Here is a 25,247-nt window from a genome sequence, read left to right on the forward strand (position 1 = left end):
TGTCTCTCTCTCACACACACACAGACATGAATGTATTGATGCTACACACATACATACACACACACACACACACACAAATCTTTTCTTTCCATGTGCTCCGTGCTGTGCCTCTCATATATTCTCCTGTATACAGTGCAGAATGTGTCCTCTATATTCTGCATAGTGCATTCTTTTCATATGATTGTATGTGTTTTTCATTCTCTGCTGCTTGTTCTTGTGTGTGTGTGTGTGTGTGTGTGTGTGTGTGTGTTTCTCTCTCTTCTCCATATGGGATCCCAGCTCCTTCCGCTCTTGTTCCATATCCAATATTCCCTGACACAACCCCCCCCCCCTCCCCCCAGCATAAGTCCCTTGACAAATTATTCATAAACTACTATCCTATCTTTATAGATATGCTTTCAAAAAGCTTTTCCTTGTCCACCATTTAAGCTGCATTAAGGGTGAGCAGAGAGTGCATGTGAACATGTGTGTGTATATAGAGTATCTCAGCTGCTTGAGAGATGTGTCTTGGCTGAAGCACGGTCCCTCCCTCCAGCTTACATCTCACAGTAGCTGTATGCACAAAGCTGCATCTTTCTATCTCTCCTAGCCCACTGCCCTACAACTTGCTACTTCATTTTTAGCAGAAAAGAAGAACCCAGAAATAGGAATAGCAGGATGCAACAAAATTCTGTTATATTCTTTTTATTTTTTGTTAATTTCTACTTCAGTCCACTTATTTCTATTTTTATCAGCAGATGAAACTATTCTTTTATCACTAATGAATATTCACTTCCGTCTGCCCAGTGCAGGTCCTCTCTGCCCACACATATCCTGTTGTAAAGCTCAATATCCAATAGCTTCCTGCCCTGAGGCACAGCTTGACACAAGTGCACTGTAGTAAACAGCTGTTTAACATTTCACTGTGCTTGTGTTGATTTTAAAAAAATATATATATGCTGTTGTTTGTTCTTGCAGAAATCTGTCAGCTGCTGAAAATGGAGAGAGAAATATAATTGATTAAAAACACTGGCTGATCCAGGACATGATGAAGACAGTTGCATGCGTCATTTATATCAGTTTCTTTTTCCAGACAGTTTGGTGATATTGAGCTTCATTCTTAATCTTGGTAACGGCAGTTTGACAAAAATTTGTCAACACACATTTGGTTTTTCAGGGGCTTTCAGCCACATCTTGTGGCCTTCATCAGATGGAGCTGGTTCACATTGCATATTTTGCTGAGTCCTGTGTGTGCAAAAATTTGATATGAAAGAATGTAAAAAGAAGTCAATTTTCCATACTTAACATGAAGATTAAATGCTAATATTAGAGCATGGTAAAAAAGGCAGCATTATGAATTATAAGAGCTTTGGAAACTGGCTTTGACAGACATCAAAAAGACCCTAATTTCTCAAAAATGATGCAGGCTGCAGCTGCAAACAACATATATCTCACAGTCATTTTGGCATTTTAAGTAGTTGGGGTTGCCTGTAAAGGAGTGCATGCATGGGAATAAGTATACATTAAGTATATGTTTGTATGTCTGTGATGTCTACACATTTGTCTTTGCATGCTCATTGCATGAGTTTTCAAAGAGAACACTATGTGTGAAGATTAAATGTTCTTTTCCACTCCTTTCACTCTGTAGTTATAGATACTTTCTGTACAGGAGAAGGAACAAGGAAGATGGTTTTGTTGCTTTTGTTATACAAAGCGAGCAAGCTCATTGTTCATAAGTGTTTGTCCTCTCTCACCTACTTATGTAATGGATACACACACACACGCACACACACACACACACACACACACACACACACACACACAGACACACACACTGCCTGGAAACACTCGGAAACAGGATTTCTTTTTGCCACTGTTTTCAGCTTGGATTTATCTTCGGAGCTCTTCCTGATCTGGATGTAAGGAGCATGCAAACATACAAAGTTGCATAAAAATAGAAACAAACCTACAAATGTGTTTGCATCCATGTGCACTGATGAACAGGTGGGCATACACCCACGCAGACACACATGCTCGTACTCAGACAAATACACACACATAAATGCATGCCTTCCTTCCTACTGAGTCAACAAGTTGGTGGTGACTTTTGTGTTGATGAAAAAAAGAAAAACATACTGTCAGTTTCCCCTCCAGCTTCCACTCAGGATGTGACAGCGATTGACCGTTTTCCTGTGGACACACAAAGACAATGTCAGCATGAGTAGCCATTAACCTCCAAGCCACATTCATAAAAAACATAGCAGCTCTGCTTCCACAACATGTTTATCTGACATAGGTTACAGGATTTTACTGCAAACACAAGTCATGCCTTTTGCACCACTTCCCCTCTTCAGGTTGTGTAAATACATGTTGCAGTGGGGTCACAGAGTTTGTTTGATGCATACTGTTTTTTTTTGCTTTTTTTTTTTTACTTTATTTTGAACTCCTTGCCCACTATGCAATTTAAATACATTAACTGAAATAAACAATGCATCTTTATTTTGTGCTATCCTAATACTGTTTTATTCTTGAAATGAACTACTTCAATACAACGTCTTTTACTGCCACGTTTAAAGGCAAAGGTCAGCCATTTCAGGCCCCTTCAGGCCCCAAATATGGAAATTTGTCCCCCTTAATATTTGTAATTGACATGTCATCAGATCCCATCAAAAGCTGAAAGAAAGCAATCTGTTTACCTCAATATTCAATGTTCAGTTTCCTTCATGCACCATGCACAGATCTCTGATCGACATAAGTCAATCACTCACACATGTCTACACAGGCGAAACACAGTCTGCTTCATGGCATCAGCAGGGCACATGTGAAATCTAAACCAGTGCGTTACTGCTCCTGTTACTTACATCTGGATGTGTGTTTTTCAGTATAAGCTTTAAGATGATACAAGTTTCACTGTCACTTGTCTTGAGAGGACTGTGTCTTAATTTGATTTGTCGTTAAACTGTGTCACTGTTAACCAACCAGGTTATCATTGTGTTGTTGGTCAAAATGCATGCATGCTCATGGGTGGCAATAGATCTTTTTCACAAACGACATTTTCACATGTCACAGCAGGAAAAACACAGGTGTATAGGTATAATGAAATTAACGACAGCTGAATCCCATTTAACTGCCTTAGTTTCAGGGTCCTGGTATTGTTTATGCTGGCTCACTGTCACACTGTCGTGACTTACTGGGACACTTAAATAGAACATAGCCACTGTTAATGTTATTAGTAACAAATGCTTTACCTACTATGACAACTCATATGAAAAAAGACTATTCTGAAACTTGAGTGACCACGGGGGCATGCATTGTCTCTGGCACATTGTCCTCATTGCTCTGTGTACTGTGTTTCACATGTAGCTAATGGTTAAAGAGTTTATACTGAAAACACAGAAATACTTGTGTGTTGTGATCATTCTCACAAAAAGAGCTGGTGTACAGTCTCTGTGTCAGGTGTGTGTGCACATTTGGATACAAAGAAGAGCTTGACTGACTGGTGGAGTGATTGCTCACTAGACAAGCTGAACTGCTATAAGTATAGGCACAGCCTCATTTCGAACACTATCACTATGAATTTAAAATAGTCCAGTACTGTACATTTGCATACCTCAAAGGAAATATGAATACAAGGACTGTCAAAACTTAGGGCCTCTTCACACTGACATTTTTGTATGCTTTTCACCATGCATATGCATTCCTGCTTTTCATTTACTCAAATGAGACAGCACGTTGTGCAGCCCCGCTACCTCTGTGTCACTCTTGTTCCTTTTATTATGCATGTGGTCCAAGCAGAAAAGTGGAGTTAAGATTGGTTTGTGCTGCAGGCATGTAGCCTGTTGTGAACAAGTGAATGATATGCATATATGCCATCCATGTACTGTGGTGTTGTGATTCTCACACTTCTAACTTTCAAACACCTATATGATGATGGTTATAATGTGTGCCAATCCTCACTTGTATAAACAAAACTCTGTAAAACCCAGTTACAACATATTGGTTAACCACAGTTTAGACACCTGCTTACTCTATCATCAAATGTATTGCTGCGTCATGTAAACAATGTACTTACTCCCTTTTCATTTAGTTCTTGCTGTCTGTACAAATGTGTCATATGATGCACTTCATTTGAAACTGTAACACACACCTGACATGCTGTGGCATTGGAAGTAATTGGAAATGCAGAGCATATGAAGCACAGTAGAATTGTGGATCATAGAATTCTATCTGGCTATTTTTATATCTCAACATAATTTTCTCCTCATCCTCATCTGTTGTGACATTTACATGACCACAGAAGAAGTCATGTTATCACCTGACAAGAGAATAAGTCAAGGTAGAGTAACCAAGAGTCTGAAGTAAGAGTCTGACAGTCATGCTAGCAGCTCTTTGTGGCTGGATTGTACAGTGATGCTTTGAGCTAAATGCTAACATTAGTATAATAACAATGACAATGCTAACATGCGGATATTTAGCAGGTATGATGATGTTTACTATGTTCACAATCTTAGTTAAGCACATTACCATTCTAACATTTGCACTAAATATAATGTGTAGTGAGGATGATGGGAATGTCATTAGTTTTGCAGGTATTCCAATCTAAACCAAAGAAATACAAAGTATACCAAGTAATTCTGTGGGGACCATGAATGTCTGAACCAAATTTCATGGCAAGCGATCCAACATTTTTCAAGGCCTCACTTAAAACCACAGATGTCAATAATGGTGTAGGAAAAGTCTTTTAAGTCATCAGGATACCTTGTCTGGGAGCCCTGAACATCAAAACGTACAAAATGTCATAGCAATCCATCAAGTAGATGTTGCGCTAGAGGTAAATTCAGGGGATCAACAAAGTCATAAGGATTCATCCTGTTGTGATCATGAATGTCTTTTAAAAAATTCATCATAATCCATCCAATAGTTGTTGAACTGTTTCAGTCTGGAAGAAAGTGGTGGATCAACCAACTAACCAACCAACCAACACTGTCACCCCTAAAGGCACACTGGCTAAAAATAATGCTTTTTTTGAGCTAAATTTTACATTTAGTTGCAGGGTGGTATGTCTCACCGGCACCAGTATGTGTGTTTAGCTTTAGACTTGCCACTACAGTATTATGATCGAGTATTATGAGAACATGAGGAGGGAGGAGATGTGAAGAGATTTGTGTGTGTGTGGGGGGGGGGGTGCTAAAATTGTGTGGAGAGGTGAAACACAGGGAAAGGGGGTTGGGAGTGTGTTTTTGTCTGCGAGAGAGGGGGGGGGGCTGTGAAAGCATGGAGCAGAGCTATTTTTAACTTGCTTAGGCAGCCTGATAGGGCAGGTCTATATATAGTGAGACAGAGGCAGCTTGGGTAACCGTGTGAGAGAGAGAGTGTTTGTGTGTGTGTGTGTGTGAGTGAGTGTGTTTGTGTGGGTTGAGAAGCCATTCTGGGTGACTGTGATTTGTGCCTTTCCAGCTGTAACCAGGATACTCCCAAACTATACACACATACACTTGATGGTCATGCTGATGGTCAAAAGCTAATCTTGTTTAATCCATTCACTCAACACACAGAGACACACAACATCTTGTGTTTTCTTAGCTGCAGTGAAGTGCAGAACCTGAAAGAATGTAGCACACAAAATTCATATTAAATGCCAGTTACATGTATCAAACTGAACACATGAGTCAACTATCTGCCCCACTGAAACCAAGAAAGGCAAATGTGGAAAGCTAATTCAACATTTGCACAGCAATGCTCGTTTAACTTTAAAATATTTTTTTCACACGTACCATTTGTTTTTTTCTGCTACCAGCGTACTCTTAACCTGGATGAGATCTGCTAGATGAGATCTCAGATCTGCTAATAAAATGTGTTTGTGAGGTCTATTACTGGTTTTATAGCAATGACACAATTGGCAGGTGCGTGTGCACATTCAAAATAGCAGCAGGGGTTAGCCTCAGGGCAGCTGCTGGTGTGGTTATTTGTTGTTTCAGGTGTTTTGACAGACAGACGGTGAGAGCATCAAGGAACAGCTGAACATTTGTCTGGACACATCAAAGGCAGCTCATACTGTATTAGCTCAGCTACAATTGTAGTCTCTGTCTCACTCATACAAACACACACAAACATGCCATAGAGCAGATCAAGGACTAAACACTAAAGTGTAGAGCACTACAGTAACTGTTTTGTCAGTACTTTTCTTGGTATTCTGATGAAATTCCAAATGTCCAAATTCTCTGATTCCAGCTTCTCGACTGTGAATATTTTATGTTTTCTTTAGTCCTCTATGAGAGTAAACTGAATATCTTTGGTTTGTGGATAAAACAAGACACGACATCACCTTGGGCTTTGGGAAACAGTGGTCAACACTTTTCACCATTTTCTGACATTTTACACACAAAATAACTAATCGATAAATCAAGAAAATAATTAACAGATTAATCAATAATGAAAATAATCATTTGTTGCAGCCCTACATAGAACACATACAAAGTAAGAAAGACAGGCTGGATGCGTTACACACAAAATCACCACAAACTGAGGCAAAAAGGTGTCCATGTGAGTTGAAGATGTTTCCACTTGCATGAAACATTAGCATTTATTGATGGTATGAAATTTCGTAAACTTACAGAGACGAAAGAGTACAAAAACTGGACTTCCTAGTGAGTTAAGAGATAAGTCTGCTTCACTTTTTTCAATTGTAACTTTGCTGCCCAATTTTGGTCAGACTTTAGTTGTCATTTCTATCATAAACATAATTTTACTTTTGGTTAAAAATGTTATAATATATTTTGAAGGTAAAGACCCCAAAATTGGTTTTACTGTTAATGTGATGATTAAAATGGGTACATTTTTTTATTCACAAGTGGTATTAGAAATTACATTATTTTATCTGTTCCTCCATGATTTGATATATTTTTTGAGGTCTCTAAAATCTCTTCAAAACAAAGACTATATGTACAATCGATTATTATAGTTACCTTTTTGCAAACATATAGAATTGCCTTTTTTAATATATCTTTTTACTGTACTTTTATTATTATTGTTTTATTTTATTTTCATTGACCTTGACCATCTTTATTTCCTGTTACAAGATTTTTAATTTCAATTTAAAATGATTAACATTTGGACTGTGAAATGGAATGTGTTATGATAAAGTTTCAATTGAAAAAAAAACAACAACAGCACAGACCCACTCCACACACATTGTTGCATACATTGCTAGCTAGCCACTAATGTCACAAATTGAGCAAAAACAACAAAGGTATACATCCAGCTAGCAGCAGAAGCCTACCAAGTCCATGATGAAAAACTGTGAAGAGTTCAAAGCTGTCTGTTTGTCTGACACATTGTTCCAGTGCAAGACATTTCAACAACTGCTGCCCATATTTCCATGAAATTTGGTATAAATTTGCTTTAGATTCATGTTCACTAGAAGATGAATCCCAGTCATTGATGGCACCTATTTACCATTAGAATAAAAAATCCCACTTGCAGCCTGATGTTGCAGATGAAGTTCATGTGTTCTTGAGAGGATGGACGAAACACTGCCAATTTGGAAACATTATAAGCTCTCCTCAAATACCACCCCAATGGTCAAATTGTCACCATAGCATGCCCGATATCTACCTTAAAATCTACTGCACACTTTCAAGCTCTCAAAGGAATAAACTCTTATGATATTAATGGCTGCATGGCCTTTCCCTTAGCATCATTATCAGTACAAATTTTACATAGTTAAGTGAATTACAATTGGTTTGCAAGTTATTTGAAATTCACGAAAAAGTCAACATGTCAAGTTCTCCTTTAAATTTTACATGATTCAGATATATGGCACAAAAGAGACTCTCTATGGGAAGAGAATATTTGCAGGTGGTTTAATGTCATGTTCACCTTCTGTTTCAAGATACACACTTTCCACTCTGTGTGTGTGTGTGTGTGTGTGTGTGTGTGTGTGTGTGTGTGTGTGTGTGTGTGTGTGTGTGTGTGTGTGTTGCAGAGAAAATGCCATGGCTGAATATCAAATAGCAGTCCTCCTGACCCTGGCCTTTTACATGAGCTCCAAAGGTCTCATGCCTCTGCATTAACACACCCCTCATTACTTATTCATGATCAGGAGTTAGACTGTGAATGTTTGCCTGCGTTTGTGGCTGTCTCTTTATGTCTGTGTGTATGACTGTGTCAACATAAAAACATTTTACATATTTTATTTTTTAGAAAACACTAAATATCAGAGCAGACACTGATATTATCAAGCACATTGTTATTGTCATTATAAAATTGTGTGTTTCCACTATCAGTTACAAGTTTTTAGTGTCACAGCAATCCCTGGTGTAACCATATAAAAGTAATCCTCATGAGGTCCATGCAGTGAGGTATACAAATCTCACATTTGGGAAAAAGATTGCACTATATCTGATTAAGAATTGGTATCTGCAGAATCCAAATATTTATCAGCAGAGAAAAATTGGGATCACTGCATCATTGTGTATACACAGAGCTGGCCCTCACTATGTTGGTGCCATGGTGAGATTTTAGATTAGAGCCCCCCAAAAAAGTGCACTACAGCTGGAATGAACAGGAAATGGACATCATCCGCAGTTTTCTATTGGAATGATGTTTTGCACTGTCAAGGTACAATTACGCATGCCAGATCTGCTGGTTAAATTTTGTGCAATCAGCACCAGACTGTTGCTAAATAACATCCTCTTTACACCATGAATGTCCTTTTTTTCTCTTTTATTATTTGCTCAAAGCTTACAATAAAAAAATACACAATAAAAAGTTATATTAAATTGTGCAAGAGAGGAAGAAAGCCCAAAGAGCTTATACAAAGTCCTCCCCTTCATTTCAACAAGTCATAAAAACATACTGAGTCATAAAACAATATAACATCAGATAGACAGAGAAACATGTATAGATACGTGTCTGTTCAAAGTTTCCTGGCAATCTATCGAATAGTTGGTAAGATATTTCAGTCTTGACCAAAATGTTTTTTGCCATCCCTAGAGCCAAGCTGTTAGCATGGCTAAAAAGGGCTAGTGTGTGGTAGCAGTGAGATGTTTAACTATGAAGGGTAAGAAGATGTAATGCTATAACTGCAGAACTGTAGAACTGCAGAGAAGTAGCCTATATACAGTACATCCATAATCCTGCACTAGAAAGCAAAACACTCTCTAGCAAGAAAACACAGTTCAGTCCTGCTCCTTTTGTGGGTTATAAAACTCAAACTTGAGCCCAGTGAAGACCAGTTGAATGTCCATGTTTATCGTTGCTGAATAAACCAGTGAGTACTGTATATTCTCCTTAGTTCGGCATATTTCAGCAGTAATTCATGATATTATATTCTGCGGGTATCCCCAATTGTAACATCTGGCTGAATTCAGATCATCCCAGCATAAAGCTGAAACGCCACAGGCAGCCGATCTGCTGTTTCTTTTACATTGTGCTCTGCATGTGATAAGGTGCCTTCCAGCTGAGTGGCCAAAGAGATAAGCTTTACTCACACACACACACACACACACACACACACACACACACACACACATGCACACACATGCACATACACACTCATGTGAACACATACACTTACAAAGACATAGAAAGAGGCAGAAAAATACATCTGTTCAAGGTAGATAAGACCACTGCTGAACAAGAGCCACATGCGCACACTCGCCCCTCTCGCTCTCTCTTTTCACTTTCAAACACACGTTACCCGCCCTGTCACACCCTGTGCACATTCACACCACTCCCACTGAAATATCCACCTACATCAATCTCAGTTACTCAAATGTCTCCTGCTGCTTTCCTCTTATAGGCATTCTATAATCTTCAAAGGAGAACCAACACGGAGTGGACGTAGCATTTCTCACATTTAGTTGTTTACTGTTTTTTTGCAAGGGTTGTCATTTGTTATCAGTGAAAACACGGATAAAACCATATCAGAATATGCATATTTCGTCATTCATCCTTGCATGTGATACTACAGTCGATTTTCCTCTTCGACTACACATTTGTGTTTGAACCTTTTTGGCCAAGTGCCTTCCATTGAAGAGAATTCCTGTTGATGTGACACTTGCTCCTGAGCTTTTCAAAGCTCCCCTGTGGCACTCAGCCCTCAGAGAGAGCGCTGCACATTTAGCCATCCATTTGTGTAGCATTCCCACATATTTACCACACACTGGCATGGGTACTGTCCCCAACATGCATGGCAGGCACTCCCAGTAATTGGCTGGAGAATCACTTGAGTGTGCATGCAAGCAGCTCTTTAACATGAGGAGTTTGGCATACATTTGCTCATGCATGGAGTTCCTTTATTTCTCTGCATGCACAGAAAAATACACAAACTGAAACGCATGCAATGACACATGCACATATTCCAGCATTAGCACAAATATGCATACATTAATTGGGAATGCATTTATGTGCAAACAACACAAACATGCATGCTTCATTTTCCTCCGCCCAGCACGGAACATTTTTTTGTTTTTATACAAGCACCAGTTTCAAAAATAAGACTGCCTTGTTGAGTTCTTTGCTCAGTTTGCCATGTAATGTTGCACACACACACTCACACACAGATCAGAATCACTGGAGAAACATAAATGAGATCAATTTGCATGTTTCGAAGCAGGATGACAAAAGAGCACAAAAAATCAGTAAACCAGAAACAGAAAAGTTTTTTATTTTATATCATCAAACTGAGCTAAAAGACAAAAGTTATTTTGCTTCGACTTGAAAGTCTGCTCTTGTAAGATATTATTTGTGCTTTGAAAGGTGAGAGATCCAGCAGATGTTATAGATAAGCTGTAAAGAATTACTTATTTTAGTGTGCACGTGTAAAATATAGGAAGCCTAGAAGATATCTTTTGATTTATAATTGGATGAAAAGGTTATAGAATGCTATTTGCCATCTGCAAAGCATATCTGTCAAGAATATTTGAATATTTATTTTATTTTAACTTATTTATCCTATATTTTTTTCCAAGCCGGGTTGAAAAATGTTTTGTTTTTTTTCAGCACTCATTTAGTTACACAAGACTGGGCCATATTTATTACATGTACTAAGAACCACTCCAGATTGGGATGTGAGGCAGCTTACTTTAATAAACCTGAAAATTTGCATAGGCAAATATCCTCAGAACATAAAGCATCTTTAAAGCGTCAAAGCACTTTCACTCAGCCGAGGGCCCAGCAGGCCCCTCAGCAATCACACTGAATCACAAGCTACACAGCCATCACACACCAGGGAACTGTGTGTGTGTGTGTGTGTGTGTGTGTGTGTGTTTGTGTTTGTGTGTGTGTTTGTGTGTGTGTGTGTGTGTGCGTGTGTGCACGTGCACCCATGTGTCCACATTTGAACGTGCACAGTTTTAATTTGCATGTGCATCTGTGTGGATGTGAGAACCCCCCACCCTTACTCCCCACCCCCTGTCTTTCCCGTAACATCAGAGCTCATGGTCTCTGGTGGCCACGAGGGGGAAAACCTGAAGTGCATCTTCAGTGTATGAGAGAAGGAAGGGGAACCACCAACACCATCATCGTTTTCAGAGAGAAAGGGAGAGGGGGGAGAGGGGAGTGTGAAGGAGAGGATGGAGGACATGAAGTATTGACGGTCAGAGGAGTTAAAGAGAAAAAAAAAGTTTTACCTCATAATAATTGTTTCATATTTCTAAAACACATCATATATTTCGAGAAAATAACTTTGGGAAAACTTCAATTTAGGAAGCAACAATGTCATGACAGCTTATATATGGACATTTTCAGTGTTTATTCACTGGAAATCTGTCAAATTACTTTTTGAATTTTTTTGTCAATTTGTATGTCACTTCATCTTCACATTTTCAAAACTATTTTACTGCATGCCTCACAGTGATGACAGTGGACACTGGAATTACAGTGAGAAACAATAGCAGTAATAATGCTAAACCCAGATTAGATAATGTTGGTTAGCTGTTGGTTAGCTTTTGCAGGTAGCAATAAATGAACTGTGTGTCCCAGACTATTGACAAACAGCAGAGGTTAGGAGCAGAAAAGCTTGCTTATTCTGGATATTAGTAAGATATTAGTCAGTCAAGCCAGGTATCTTATGTGCAAAAATAGAATATTAGATGGCTGCAGTGTATTCAGGCATCATATGAAACTGAGAATAGTGTAATCAGAAAAGACTCTGCACACCTGTAAGTGATTTTCTTTTCCTCTGAAAAACTTTAAGTATAACAAAGTGATTAATTTTCCATCCAACACCATCAGTCTGCATCTCTATCAGCTGTAACCAGGTGGCACACTCAAAGTCTAACCTAATCATTGATCACAGAGCCTGATAAATGTTTACACTCTTCGTGAAACAGCCATATACACACAGTAACAGTGTGAGCTGTTTTACCTCAAAACAGAAATTTCTTCTTCACCAGTTTCTGTGAAAAACTATCCATCACCTTATTAAAATCCAGGGCTCTGACCAGATTGTTATGGCTAATTCTGCATTCTGAGCTAAAAGGGAGTCTTTGAATATTCAACATTTTCCACAAATTACTGTTGCAGTTTGTGGTACAAAAACAACATCTCATGGATCTCCTCATAAGCTCTCCGTCATTCCAGTTTGTTTTCTACTCACGATCACGTCGCTCGGAAAACCATCTAATGTTAATTATAATTTCATGTGCACAGTGATTCTGTAAGACGAATGGGAGATGATTTTTAGACATTTTATTTCAAGTTAAATTTGTATCATTACAAGTTATCATTTTTATTTCACACCACTGGCAGAAAAGAATTATGCCTTGAAGAGACTGTTTTTGCAAAGTGAAAAGGAAGGAATGTGATGGAAAACCATAGACAAATAGAGAGAAGGAGGGAAGGGAGTCTTTTTTTTTAAATTGGTGGAAGAGGAAGAACTACATGGAGGTTAGTAGACAAGGGTAAGCGCTGAAGGACAGCAGAGTTGAGGAAGAGTTGGGGGAGGGTCAAAGAAGAAGATGGAGGGATGGAAAAGTGGAGGGGGAAGGGGAAGGAAAGAGAGTGAGAGAGAAGGAGGAACCAGGGAGGAGGGGGAAGGGAAGGACTGGTACCACAGCTGCTGCTATAAGTTATAATTGCCTCAATTAGCTGATAGGGCTGCCACAGCAACAGTGTTTGAGTCGTTGCTGTGGCGACCCGAGTGCAGCGTCTTCCCCAGTGGGGATAAAAGGGTGAGGGGAGCTGATGATGATGATGCTGTTATAAGGTGAAGTGTTGAAGTGAAGGAGGAAAGATGGTCAAGAGCATCAAAGGGTGAAGATGGAGAGAAGACAGAGGAAAGAATCATGGATGAGGAGAAGGATGAAGATGATTGTGGGATGGAAGGACAAGAGAATATGAAGGAGATGTGAGAAGAGATGCTGAGATGTAAAAAGGAATGGGAGTGAATGATGTGGTAATTATTGTCTGGGTGATAATGATGAAAGCCATTATGATGAGCCAGCATGCAGAGAGAATAAAGAAGAAAAAGCTGTAGAGGAATGAAGAGATGGGAGGTGACAAGAAGAGAGAAAAGTGCAAATCAATTGAGAGAAAAAAGAAGGAGTGGAGCAAAAGAGAGGAGATCAGGAAAACTAGAAGGGCCAACATTCAGTTTGATATAATGAAACTATTGATTTCAAGTGAAAATGACGAGAAGCACAGAAGTTGAGATGCAAGAGAAGAAGGAGTGAACCAGTCAATAACCAGTAGGTGGGTGGATAAAAGGAAAATGTGAAGGACTGATAGAAAGAGAGGAAGATGTGGATGATCAACAATCAGCCCGTTTTCCTTGATACAATTGAAAATGGGTGGATTGATTGGGTTAGAAGATGGTGGTGCAGTTATGGTGTGATGGTATATAGGGAGGAGGTGGAAGACAACACTGTAGGTGGGAAGAGAACATAAAGGAAGAAAATTGAGATTTGTAAAGTGAGAGAAATGAGGGAGGGATGTGTTAGGTGGGTGGAAGATTAGAGCGACTGAAGGATAATGCAGCGGAAGTTCATTGTTATCTTGCTTCCCTTTTTTTTCTCTGTGTGAGCGGTAGGTGTTTGAAGGAAAATTACATGTCTTGTCAACAGCACAATGTGACTATCTTCTTTTTCCTGCTTGCAAAAGGCACTTCCCTTTAGGCATTTTGATCGCTGTAGATCCAAACTATGTGCTGTAGGATTTCAGTGCTAGTGCACTTAAACATATGCACAACGTTAAACTGGGCCTTGGCTGTAGGTTAATTTCTAAGGAGAGAGATGAGTCTTAATCGAAGTGACAAAAGCGTGTTTCATGATCCACATAAAAACAATAAGATTTAAACATATGTATGATGATTAGAGAAGTTTGTGGATCAGAGAATGTGAAAAGAATCTCAAATGTAACTCAGCATGTCAGGTGATCCATGCACACAGATTCAACAATCTGTAAAGAAATTCAACTAAATATTACAGATATTTTTATGCTTTTTTATTTCATATGTTCTTCAAAAGCAAATATTAGATGAATGAACCTCAAGAAAGAAATATATGTAGAAAACATTTATTCAAACTGGGTAGCATTTGTTCATGGATATGAAAAATAATTTGCGATTGCCAAAATTTACTCACGTGCACAAAACATGAATTTATCCCTAATTTAACACATTTTCACCATAAAGGTATTCTTATCTGAAGTCAAATGGAGCATTTAAAGGCTTACTTGACCCAAATTACAAAAAACCTTGATGTTGCCATGGAGATAGTTTCAGTTTTGATTTAGATTAAGATTTAAAATTAAAAGTCTACAGCCACAGTAGCAGCTCTGTGAGCTAAGTTCTAACAGGCTCAAAATGACAGTAACCCAATAAACATGCTGGTGTCTACTGGGTAATGTTTACAATAGTTGCAACCTTAGTTTACCCCATTAGCATATTCATATTCTCTCATTAACACGAGGCACAAAGTACAGCTGAGGCTGATGGGGATGACATTAGTATCGGCACTACAGGAAAAGTCTTTCCAAATCTATCCCGTAGTTGCAGAGATATTTCACTTTGGTACCAAACGGTGGACCAACCAACTGTCAACCAGAGTCACGCTGCTTGCGTTGCTAATAATAAATAGCCAACAACATTCCCCAACACTGGTCCCCAGACACTAGTTTAGACAGCAGTGGACAGAGCAAAATTAGGGGCCGGGAGGTGAACAGGGGTGCAGGGTGTGTGTTGAGGGTTTCAGGGGTCAGCTATTTGGCGTGATCGCCTCCTGCTGTGATTGGTTAACTGGGACCCACGGCCCCTCCACCAGCAGCCTGAAGAGCAATCTGTCACTCTCCTTGATCTGGTGGAAGATGGATGATGCCGGCCAGACAGCAGCTGTAGTGCGAGTGTGGGTGTGTGAGAGCTGCCGAATGTGTGACTCAAGTACAATCTTTCTCTCTCTCTGCGTCTTTCTGTCTCTGATTCTGTCCATCTCTCTCATCTGTGTCACACACATAGTCTCCGATTTATGCATGTTAAGTGTGAATCCTTGCACATGTGTTTATAGACGTGCCTATCCACTGTCAAACAGTGGGTGTGCCACCACCAGTGTCACATAATCACTCAATCTTCAATCATGTCAGGGAGAGCAGACTTGAAATGGCGAGTTGGCAAAGATACACATGCTCTTTCCATATATATTCATGAAAGGCCATCTTTTCGCAGCCGATGGGGTCTTTCGCTCTGTTAGTCATGTGATTTATCACCCCGCCATGCCTGAAGGTTTATATATATGAGGACAGGAGGGAGCGTAGTGCAAACCGCTGAGCGGGTGTATACTTCGCCAAGCAGTGATGAGCTGCTCAGAACTCTTCAGTTGTATGTGTGCCAGTGGTGGATGCACGCATAATTTTACACACACACACACAGACATCAGTGCAGTGTGCCACACCCTAGTCGAGTCAGCGTTATGTATAGTCTCCTCGAGACTGACAGCTCCACAGATTCAATTCCACCTTAATATCCTCCTTTGAATGATCACACACACACCGAAAGTAAAAAATACTAGTCCTTGTGTGTGTGTGTGTGTGTGTTTCTCTCCATGTCTAAAGCCCCACATCAGTGTGACAGGTGTTATGATGTAGATCAGGTGGCACACATTAATTTAATGCCAGTCAAGCCCTTGCTGATGCTCAGCCAACCAGAATCTCCTTGATCCAGATAGATCCAGTGTTTTATCCCCCACATAAAATGTCATGCTAACCTAAAAGGTCTCAATTACAGTGACACCACTCATGCACACAAATCACACACACATGCAGAAAATACACACAAGCTTGCACTCAAACTAGCTTACATTTAGATATGAAACACACACATAAGCACGTGCACACACTGAGAGCAGTTCTGAGATCTTCAAGCCACAATGTCACTGAATAAAGTCATTAGAGTTAGTTATCAGTCATCAAATGTGTAGTGAATGGAAAGCAGGATTTTTTTTACAAGTTGCTTTCTTTCTGCTACTTCCACAACTGTTTAGACTGCACAAATCAGAAATAAGAAACACAAGTTGAAAGTTTCCACTGTCTCATAGGAAAAGACCGGCATTAAGAATAGAGAAAGCGAAAAGAATCTGAAAAGACAAGAATGTAAACTGCTGGGCATTGAAGTCACAGTAACCTGGGTGTGTGGCACAAAGCTCTTTGTTGGGCATTTTGAAAGAGAGAGTTCAGGTGAAAAGCCATTTCTTGGATCAAATATCTGAAAGTGATTCTCAACAGGAAAAAAATGCAAAAAATTGCATTTCTCATTTCTTTAGGTTGTCAAAATGAAATCTGCCCTCAGGTGGTTTGCATAAAAGTTAAGTATTAAAGGACTTTGGAATTAAAAAACATATCCCAGTGTTATTCTTAGAACAGATATCAAAGGTATTCCCAGAACGATTTTCTAAAGCTAACGTAAAAAACAATCAGTCATGCAGTATGTTATCAAATGACAGTAATGCGTGTGGGTGAGTCTAACAGTTAAATGATGTTTTCGCTGTGCGCACAGAAAAAACTGCAGCCCACGTTAAAAGAACTACACGAACATTGATATTAGATTTTTTCAGAAAACTCCCATCCTTATCTAAATATATGAAGTGAGCCACTTGACATGCTGTTAAGAAAGGTTCTGTTCCATGGCTGGATTTTTACTTATTAGCAAAGTTACAAATTTCAATAGGATTGTCAATCAGGTTCAGAGAACAGGTTGTACAAACTGGTTTGTTTAAATTGTATCCTGGCTGTAAGGTCCGAATTAGGTCTCAGTCATACCAGAGTGAAATTTGTCTTCATAACTATAGAACAACTTAGGTTGCCAACTTTTGTCAGCTTGGTGGGGTCAGATGGGGTTGTGGTTGATCTGGTGCTCATATCTGTACCAGAGAAGTACTGTGTTAAACATCAGTAGTTATAAATGGACACAGTGTCAACATTAAGACAAATACTATATATTCAATGTGAAAGCTTCACATACATTTACTTAACTGAAATAAATGTATGGGAAATTTTTCTGTCCTACTGTAAATGCTGGTTTAACTGTGTCCTTAGGCTCACAACAATCTCTAGTAATGCACCAGGTAGGACAGTAATGCAGCGTTGAATATCAAATTTTGTCACTCAGGCTTTTGATTTGAAGGTTGCCTGTTTGATTCCTGGACTGGGAGGCTGCCAGTTGTGACTGTGACTGTGTGTTAACATTAAGAGTTCTGGCTCCTTCCTTGAGCCTTATTTTTACAATTTATTGTAAAGGACAGAGGAAATGGTGAGATGGTGAAAAAAATGCCACAGAATTTTGAGAGAAATCACAACCACAAAAAAAGGCTGGATTTCAGTAAATGACCTTGCACGTACATAGCATGTCTAGAAGAGGTGTGCCCGAATACAAATACCTTATTCAGCAAAGCACAAATAGTGGGTTTCATAGGAATATTTGTTTCATACAAATATTCAAAAAATTATTTGCTGGGGATGTTCCCCAGAAATAAAGCTGAGCTACTGACACATGCAAAGTGCTTCCAAAGGACTCTCCATAACCTGTTGTGCCACTTCTCCTTTCAACGAAGTTAGGTTGTAAAAAATAGGCAATTACTGAAAAGTGCAAAGCAATAATTGCCTTTGAAGTTCCTCCCTAGATGTTACACGGTGTGCTGTCTCTGTGTTATGGGCATATAAATAGGTAGAGATCTGTCTGCAATGAGGCGATAAGTAAACTTTTAGCTCAGTAGTCAGCGCAGTCGTGTATGATCTGGGAGACTCTAGTTCAAGACCTGGTGTGGGGACCTCCTTTGTAAGGTAGTTTATTCATAAACACTTATTGTAACACTTTAGTTTTCTAAAATTAAAAGTGTAATAAAAACGAAAACAGGACTTTTAAGCTTATTTCCACTTTTATTCAAATACAAATACAGATACAAATACTTTTGCTGCCTCAACAAATACAGATACAAATACAAATACCAGGCCCTCTGCACATCCCTAATGTCCAGTAGACATTAAGTGATCAGGTGGCCGCTCCAAAAAAAAAAGAAAGAAAAAATTGAATGGTTGTTATATTTCATCTGTATGTCATAAACAAATGGCAATACTCCTTAATTTTTTTTAGACAATCCTGACACAGCCCTATGTCCATGTCTCTTCTGATATTTCCACGCTGTGGAACTAAAGAGATACACTACTGACACCTTACATCTTCAGAGTATTTTTAAATGGAGAACGACGGGCCATGAGTTGCCTTCGTCTTCTATTAATTATCATTAATAACGCCTCCCTGCCCATTTATCTCTCACACACACCCACTAACCATTTCTACTGATCGGCCCAGCCCCCTCTGTTACACTTAACCCATCCCCCATCACACACACACATACATATGTGCACATCATACACACACAAACCCCCATTGCTCCCATAGAAATACCTTTTTCAATTGCTCATTTCCCCCCTCCCCCTCCATCATCACTCTCTCCCATTCTCTTTCTTTACCTCTCCCACTCGCCACTTCTTCTCAGCCCCTGCCCCTTCCTCTTCATCCCTTCATCACTATCCTTCACTTGCATTTGTATCAAACCCAATCTGACTACTCCAGCAAGATTTCCAGTGTCCAGGAATACAAGAGCAAAGGAATTGGGGATCTCCTTGGAAGCAATCCTGCAGAAATGCTGACTGAAAAAAATAATAATAAAAGGCCATCCTCTCTGAGATCCATTCAAAGTGTTACATTGATTGGTGGCTGTCAGCCTATTCAGAATTTCCACCTAATCAAATTTAAATACCAGCTAGCGTCTCCCAAGATGGTCTGGTCCGCATGCAGCATCTGAAGGTCGTCATTGAGTTTTGGCCCAGTATTAAAACAAGCAATCTTTTTAATAACAGGCTCAGCTGGTAAGAGCACAGCTGACACTTTCCAAGTCTCTTATGTATGCAAAAAAAAAGAGCCAAAACAACAGGCAAATATAATTCTGATTTGTGCCTCTGATCCATTAGAAAGATTGTTTTTGGGGGAAATGAAAAATACTGAAAAATTACATTCTGGAGGTTTCTGCAAAATGAAGTGCGCTGTCGTGAAAAATGGGCTATTGTCAACAAACAGACAAGATACTTGTCTGTCATCAGGTATGATGGATGAGCACACGGGTTCATTTTATCTTGACAATTTTGCCGTAAAGCCAACAGTACAATAAAATGTCTGAAGGCATGAATCAAACAGATAGCTCAATCCTTACCTAAAGTATACAATTGTCAAGATTCAAATGCAATATTTTTGGAAGAATTAACATACTATAGGTAAAAGTGAAATTGAAATCCATCGGGAATGGATTCCATTTTATCTATATATTTAACTCTTCTCACACTGAAGACAGCTTATTTCAATGTAACAGAGTACTGTCATGCAGGATGAAGATGAGATAATAACACATACAAACTTGCATTCATATTTCTCTGCATCCAAGACAGCATACAAACAACACACACAAGCACAAACACATACACATATAAGCTGAGGCGTGATAGTGGTCAGTGAATGAGGAGTTAGCAGGTGGCTTGCCCCCTGTGGAGCTGACACACAGAAAAAGAACATCACTGAGGCATTACACACACACAGATCCATGCACATGCATGCATGCTCACAGAGACTCCTCAATGCCTGCCAGGGGCAGAGGGGCAAAGCATGTGAGCCTCTGTTAAAGCTGGGGTAGGTAGTGTTCTGGAAAAGGCAAAAAAGAAAAAACACCAGAATTTGAAAATGTTGAAAATGAAGCCTCCTCCTGCAGCTCTCCCTCCTCCACTCTCTGTCCCAAGCCCCTCCCACCAGATAAGCATGGGCATTTGCACGTGCTTCATACATGCACTCAACACAACAGTGTTTACAACTGCGCTCACTCACGCACACATTTTCCTCTCGAGGCACAACAACCTTTTGTAAACAGTAAACGGTAAACAGGACAGCCTCTCACCTGTTTGAAGTCCGCCACAAAAGTAATGAGTGTCATATATCCCTGCTTGTATTCGAGTAATATCACGTTTCACTTCTGGCAGCTGAGTTAACTTCCATTGAAAGTCTCCTGCGCTGGTGTTGTTCATAAGATTATGCACTGTTCAGTTTCCCCCACGCTACAGGCAATAGTTTGATGATTGCATATTGCTTTTCATTCTGCTTTCTGTTGATATTCCCTTCTTTTTCTTCTCTCCTGCAATTCATGCAGTTCCGTCACTTCCTATCCGCTGGTATCCCACTGCTCGCCTGGCCTCCAAACTTTCTTGGCCCTATTTTATTGAAGCACATGGCACAAGTGCATTTAGGGTGTGTCCAAATCCACTTTTGCTAGTTGAATGCATGGATGTATAAAGAGAACTGGATACAGCGTCAGAGGCGGGGCCCTGTTCAATCCTATGAAAGTTGCTCAGTGGTGCATGAAGCAAAGAAATCGACTTCTGGGTATGGAAGTACCCGGATCTTACGTATTGTGTGGCCTATAGAGCATGCACACTAGTGACTTTCACTGGCGGTTTAGCCCTATTTTCTCCTTGTGTCTTGTCACCTTTACTTCCTGTGTTTGATTACCTCATGTGTTTCACCTGTGTCTCGTTTCCCTCACCTGTGTTTAGTTTGCAATTACACCCTGTGTATTTATAGTCCAGTTTTCAGTTCGGTCTTTGTCGAGTCGTCTGTGTTTGTACTGCATTTATGTCCTGCTTTCGTACTGTGTTTGTTCTGCGTTATGTCCTGCGTTTGTTCCTATGATTATGGTTAGTGTTCCTATGTTCCGTTGTCTCCTGTGACTTTTGAACCTATCCATTAAATATTCTGCATCGTATCCTGCCTGTCTGCCGTCTCTCGCTATTGGGTCCACCTGCTCCACTCTCCCAATTCTTGACAGGCCCTCTGAGTTGTCTGTCCTTCTGTCATGTCCTCCGGTCGTGTGCAATGAGTGCACAGGCTGAGTGCGCAGATAGGCAGGGAGGTAGGTTGACAGACAGGCAGACCATCCAATCATTTCATTCAGCCCAAATAAAATGATTGGATGGACTTATTACGGGCCTGCAGCAGCTACAGATACTGGATTTTTTTCTTTTAATTGTCAGAGTATTTGATTTATTGATTGATGTTGGGATGTACAGAGAATTTCAACAATAACAAAACAAAAAATGCCTCTAAAATACATTATCTATTCTGGCTTTAAAGTCAATCTGTCAGATCCCCCCCTGATTCTGTACCTCTTGATTTTATCACTGCTCTCTTCCACTCTTTTCCTCCACCTCTCTCTCGCCCACACATACTTCGATACACTACGAAAAACACTCATACACACATGCACGCAAACGCATACTCAAAATCACATGCCCACACACTTGGCATAGCTTCCATGCAAGCTTTGTAGCCTCTAGCATGCATAGTCTTTGAGTTAAAGAGATGTATTAGCATTTCCATCTTTTTTGCCTGTTGTACATGTGAGGTGCTTTAATCTATTCACTGCAACAGCACCAGCTACCAGCATGTAGCGGGCAAAGGTTTGCCTTTGGGCAGCTTCCCTGGCTTCGCTTTGATTTGCCTCCTCTGCCAAGTGAGTGTGTGTGTTGATATGTGTGTGAATTTCTACATGTACATGTGTGTTTGTATGTCTGTACATGCTCAAGGTTAGCTTCCTCTATTAATGGCACATATGGACATGTGTATCGAGAACATGCAAGTGTATTTCTGCATACCAACATGACCATATCCCCCTCATTAATCTCCTCCGCAAGACATATAGCACGGAGAACAAGTGAACAGATCAGCGCTGGGGTTAAGTAGAAGGAGGTTTTATAGAGAGGAGGAGGTGAAGAGTGGTGGCCATTGCCTCAGACAATAAGATGGGGCTAAGACCAGATCCACACTCCACTCCTGACTTTTTTTCCAGAATGAAAGTGAATTCTACCTTTTTTATAAAGTTCGACATGCACAATGAATCATTGTTGAGATGTTGAGTTGCCGCTCTCCTACTGATCTAATATGAGAGGATCAGTCTCCTCAATGCCTTAAAATGTATTTTTTCACAATTTGCACTGATTTATTAAATTGACTTTATGCAGAAGAGATGATTATTGAGATTTTTCACTCTCTACATGTTAAACCTTGTGCTGCTGCAGCCTTTATGTTAATCTGATGGCATTCATTTCAGGCTTGTGACGTGTTGAGAGTGTTAGAGAAATGTTACAAGGTCTGACCTAGTAAGATTGCAGTTGTGATTTTTGCATGAAAGTGACCAGTGTGCTTATTCAGACATGAGACTGACATGTTAAATTTCCATCAGATTAACGTAAAAGGGTACAGGTCTGACTTTAGTCTTGTTCAGTGCTTTTAGCACCACAAAGAAAACTTTGTATTTTTTTTCCTGCTATCTGTAAAGATCTAAGAAGCTCAGTTGTCAGTAAGTCAAATATTGTTACATCTAGCTCTCATATTAAGGTACATTATAATGAATCAGACTATATATTTTAGACTCTAAGGCTACAGTCACATTACATGCCTTAATGCTTAATTGGGATTTTTTAGTCAGATCTGATCTTTCTGTGTTGATGATTCACATTCAATTTAGACATTTACATGCACAAAATATTCACGTTTTTGCCCTTATTCTGATATATATATTCCTACCAAGCTGTTTACATGACTAATGAAAGAGAATATTCAACTAATATTGCAGTTTACATGCAGAGGGTTTTCAGGGTTTCCCCCTGCTCCGGTGGGAGCAGGAATCAACAATATCCACGGGAAGTGAAGAAACTGCGAGGTGACAAACATAAGTGAGCTGCTGCCTGATATTTATAAGTTAATATATTTATAATTGATATGGTTGATATTATAAATTTATATTTACAGGCACATCCAGTATCTAGGTTGTCCCATGATGTTTACTAAACTGCTGAGTGTTTTTGGTGCATGACACCGAGTCATCATCGTCAGTCAGTATAATAATCCAATCCCTTCCATCCCCGTTTGTGGAGAAGACGTGCTCTGTTTTTCCAGCCCGCCCTGAACAGCTTTCCACTCTCCTCTCATTCCTCTCCTCTGTCTGCCCTTCTGCTTCAGCATATTGCCATTTTGCAGGGGTAAACAGGAAAGAGGGCGAAGTGTGTCGCAAACTGTGCTAAAAACCCCAATTGAGACGCATACGTCAAATATGCCCTAAAATCTAAATAATATCGACATATCCCACGTCTTAATCAGAAGATGCTACATTCAGAATAAGGCCTTATTCGGAATATCCAGACGGAATATGCTGTTTACATGACCTGTATCAAATTCGGAATATTGTCATACTTGGAATAATAGTGGAATATTAGTGTGAATGTAAACATAGTCATTGGTGGATGCATGTCATTTTTTCAGATGTAGTTGGCTTAGTATGGACATAATCTATGTGAAGGAGGAAACTGATCATTAGACCTTAAAGATTCGTTACAGAGGCTAAAACTCGCAATCTATGAAACACCCATGTGGCCTTTAAGATTTTGTCTTAATTCTCTTCTGTTCTCTGTCCCCTTTCTTGTTATTTGGGAACCATTAAAGGTAAAGTGATAAAAGGAGTTGACTGCCCGTTCTACATAAAAAATGAATGTGATTAACACAAATACTCATTATGTGCAGTGAGACCAGCATCACAGTCTTTCAGTTTGGCCTCAAGTTAAAATGCTGTGTGGTTGATGCTTGTATTCCCAGACATATTTCATGTATGTAATCCAGCAGGAATACGCGTGTATCGAGATGCTGGTATGAGAAAGATCAAGTGCCAGCATTCCTTCCTATCTCCTATTCTGCAAGTGATGCTCATGTGTATAGCTCAAGGCAATTAACCCTGCAGTGTGTAAATGGATTTACATAGATGTCGGAGGAATTTCCTTCCTCCAAGCAGGTGGTGTCTTTTTCTTTTTTTCCAGATTCCTAATCATCATTCTGGTTGCTTCTTCCTATGGTTTGCGGCTCTGGTGGTCCCAGAGGGAGTTTCTTAGGAGCAACAATAACTTAAGGGAAGAGGATTTTCTACTTCTAGATGAATTCCTGCCAAAGCCCTTTAATTTACTAAATTATGCACACAATTGTTGCTTAATGGTTTTGATTTTGATATAAATGAAATTGTTTTGACCATATCCTGTAGCACATGAACTTCGTCCTCTTGGCAAAATTAATTTTGTCATTCGTTGTTGCTTTTGAAAACTTACTTAGAAGTCTACTGCAAATATTAAAAATAATACAAATAAAAATAATGTGGTGTTCATCAAAGCTTCCCATTTTTTCCCTAATGTAAAGCTTTATATATTTATATATTTTATTTGTATAGTGCCAAATCAACAGAAGTTATCTCAGGGCACTTTTCACATACAGCAGGTCTTGACTGTACTCTTTATTTCAGACCAAACATTCCCTCATGAGCAAGCACTTGGTGACAGCGGCAAGGAAAAAGTCATCTTAAACGGAAAGAAACCTCCAACCTCCAACAGAACGGGGCTCTGTGGTGGACGGCCATCTGCCTTGACTGGTTGGGTCGAGAGAGAAGGGGGGAGGGGGGGAGAGAGACTGTGTTAGACTGCAACTAACAAGCAAATTAATACTGCGGATTATTTCCTTAATTCAGTTATTGGTTTGGTCAAGGAAACATTATTGTTTTGTTGACAACGATGAAACCCAAAGCCAAACACAATTTATTATGTTAAAGAGCAAATCCTCACATTTGAGAGGCTGGGTACAGAAAATATTTGGCATTTTTATTTGAAAAATACCTGAAACAATCAATTGATTATTAAAATTGTTG

At 39.6% G+C, this 25,247-nt stretch overlaps 1 long non-coding RNA gene across 1 annotated transcript; it reads right to left on the reverse strand.

Annotated features, from left to right (window-relative positions):
• Positions 1 to 720: 720 nt before the first annotated feature.
• LOC137185316 (uncharacterized) lies at positions 721 to 20,788 on the reverse strand. The gene is made up of 3 exons (XR_010928827.1): positions 20,412 to 20,788; positions 2,116 to 2,169; positions 721 to 971 (listed from the first exon to the last, which is right to left on the reverse strand). It is a non-coding gene; the product is annotated as an uncharacterized lncRNA (long non-coding RNA).
• Between the last annotated feature and the right edge of the window lie 4,459 nt (positions 20,789 to 25,247).

Source organism: Thunnus thynnus, chromosome 6 (genome assembly GCF_963924715.1).
Source record: "Thunnus thynnus chromosome 6, fThuThy2.1, whole genome shotgun sequence".
NCBI lineage: Eukaryota > Metazoa > Chordata > Actinopteri > Scombriformes > Scombridae > Thunnus > Thunnus thynnus.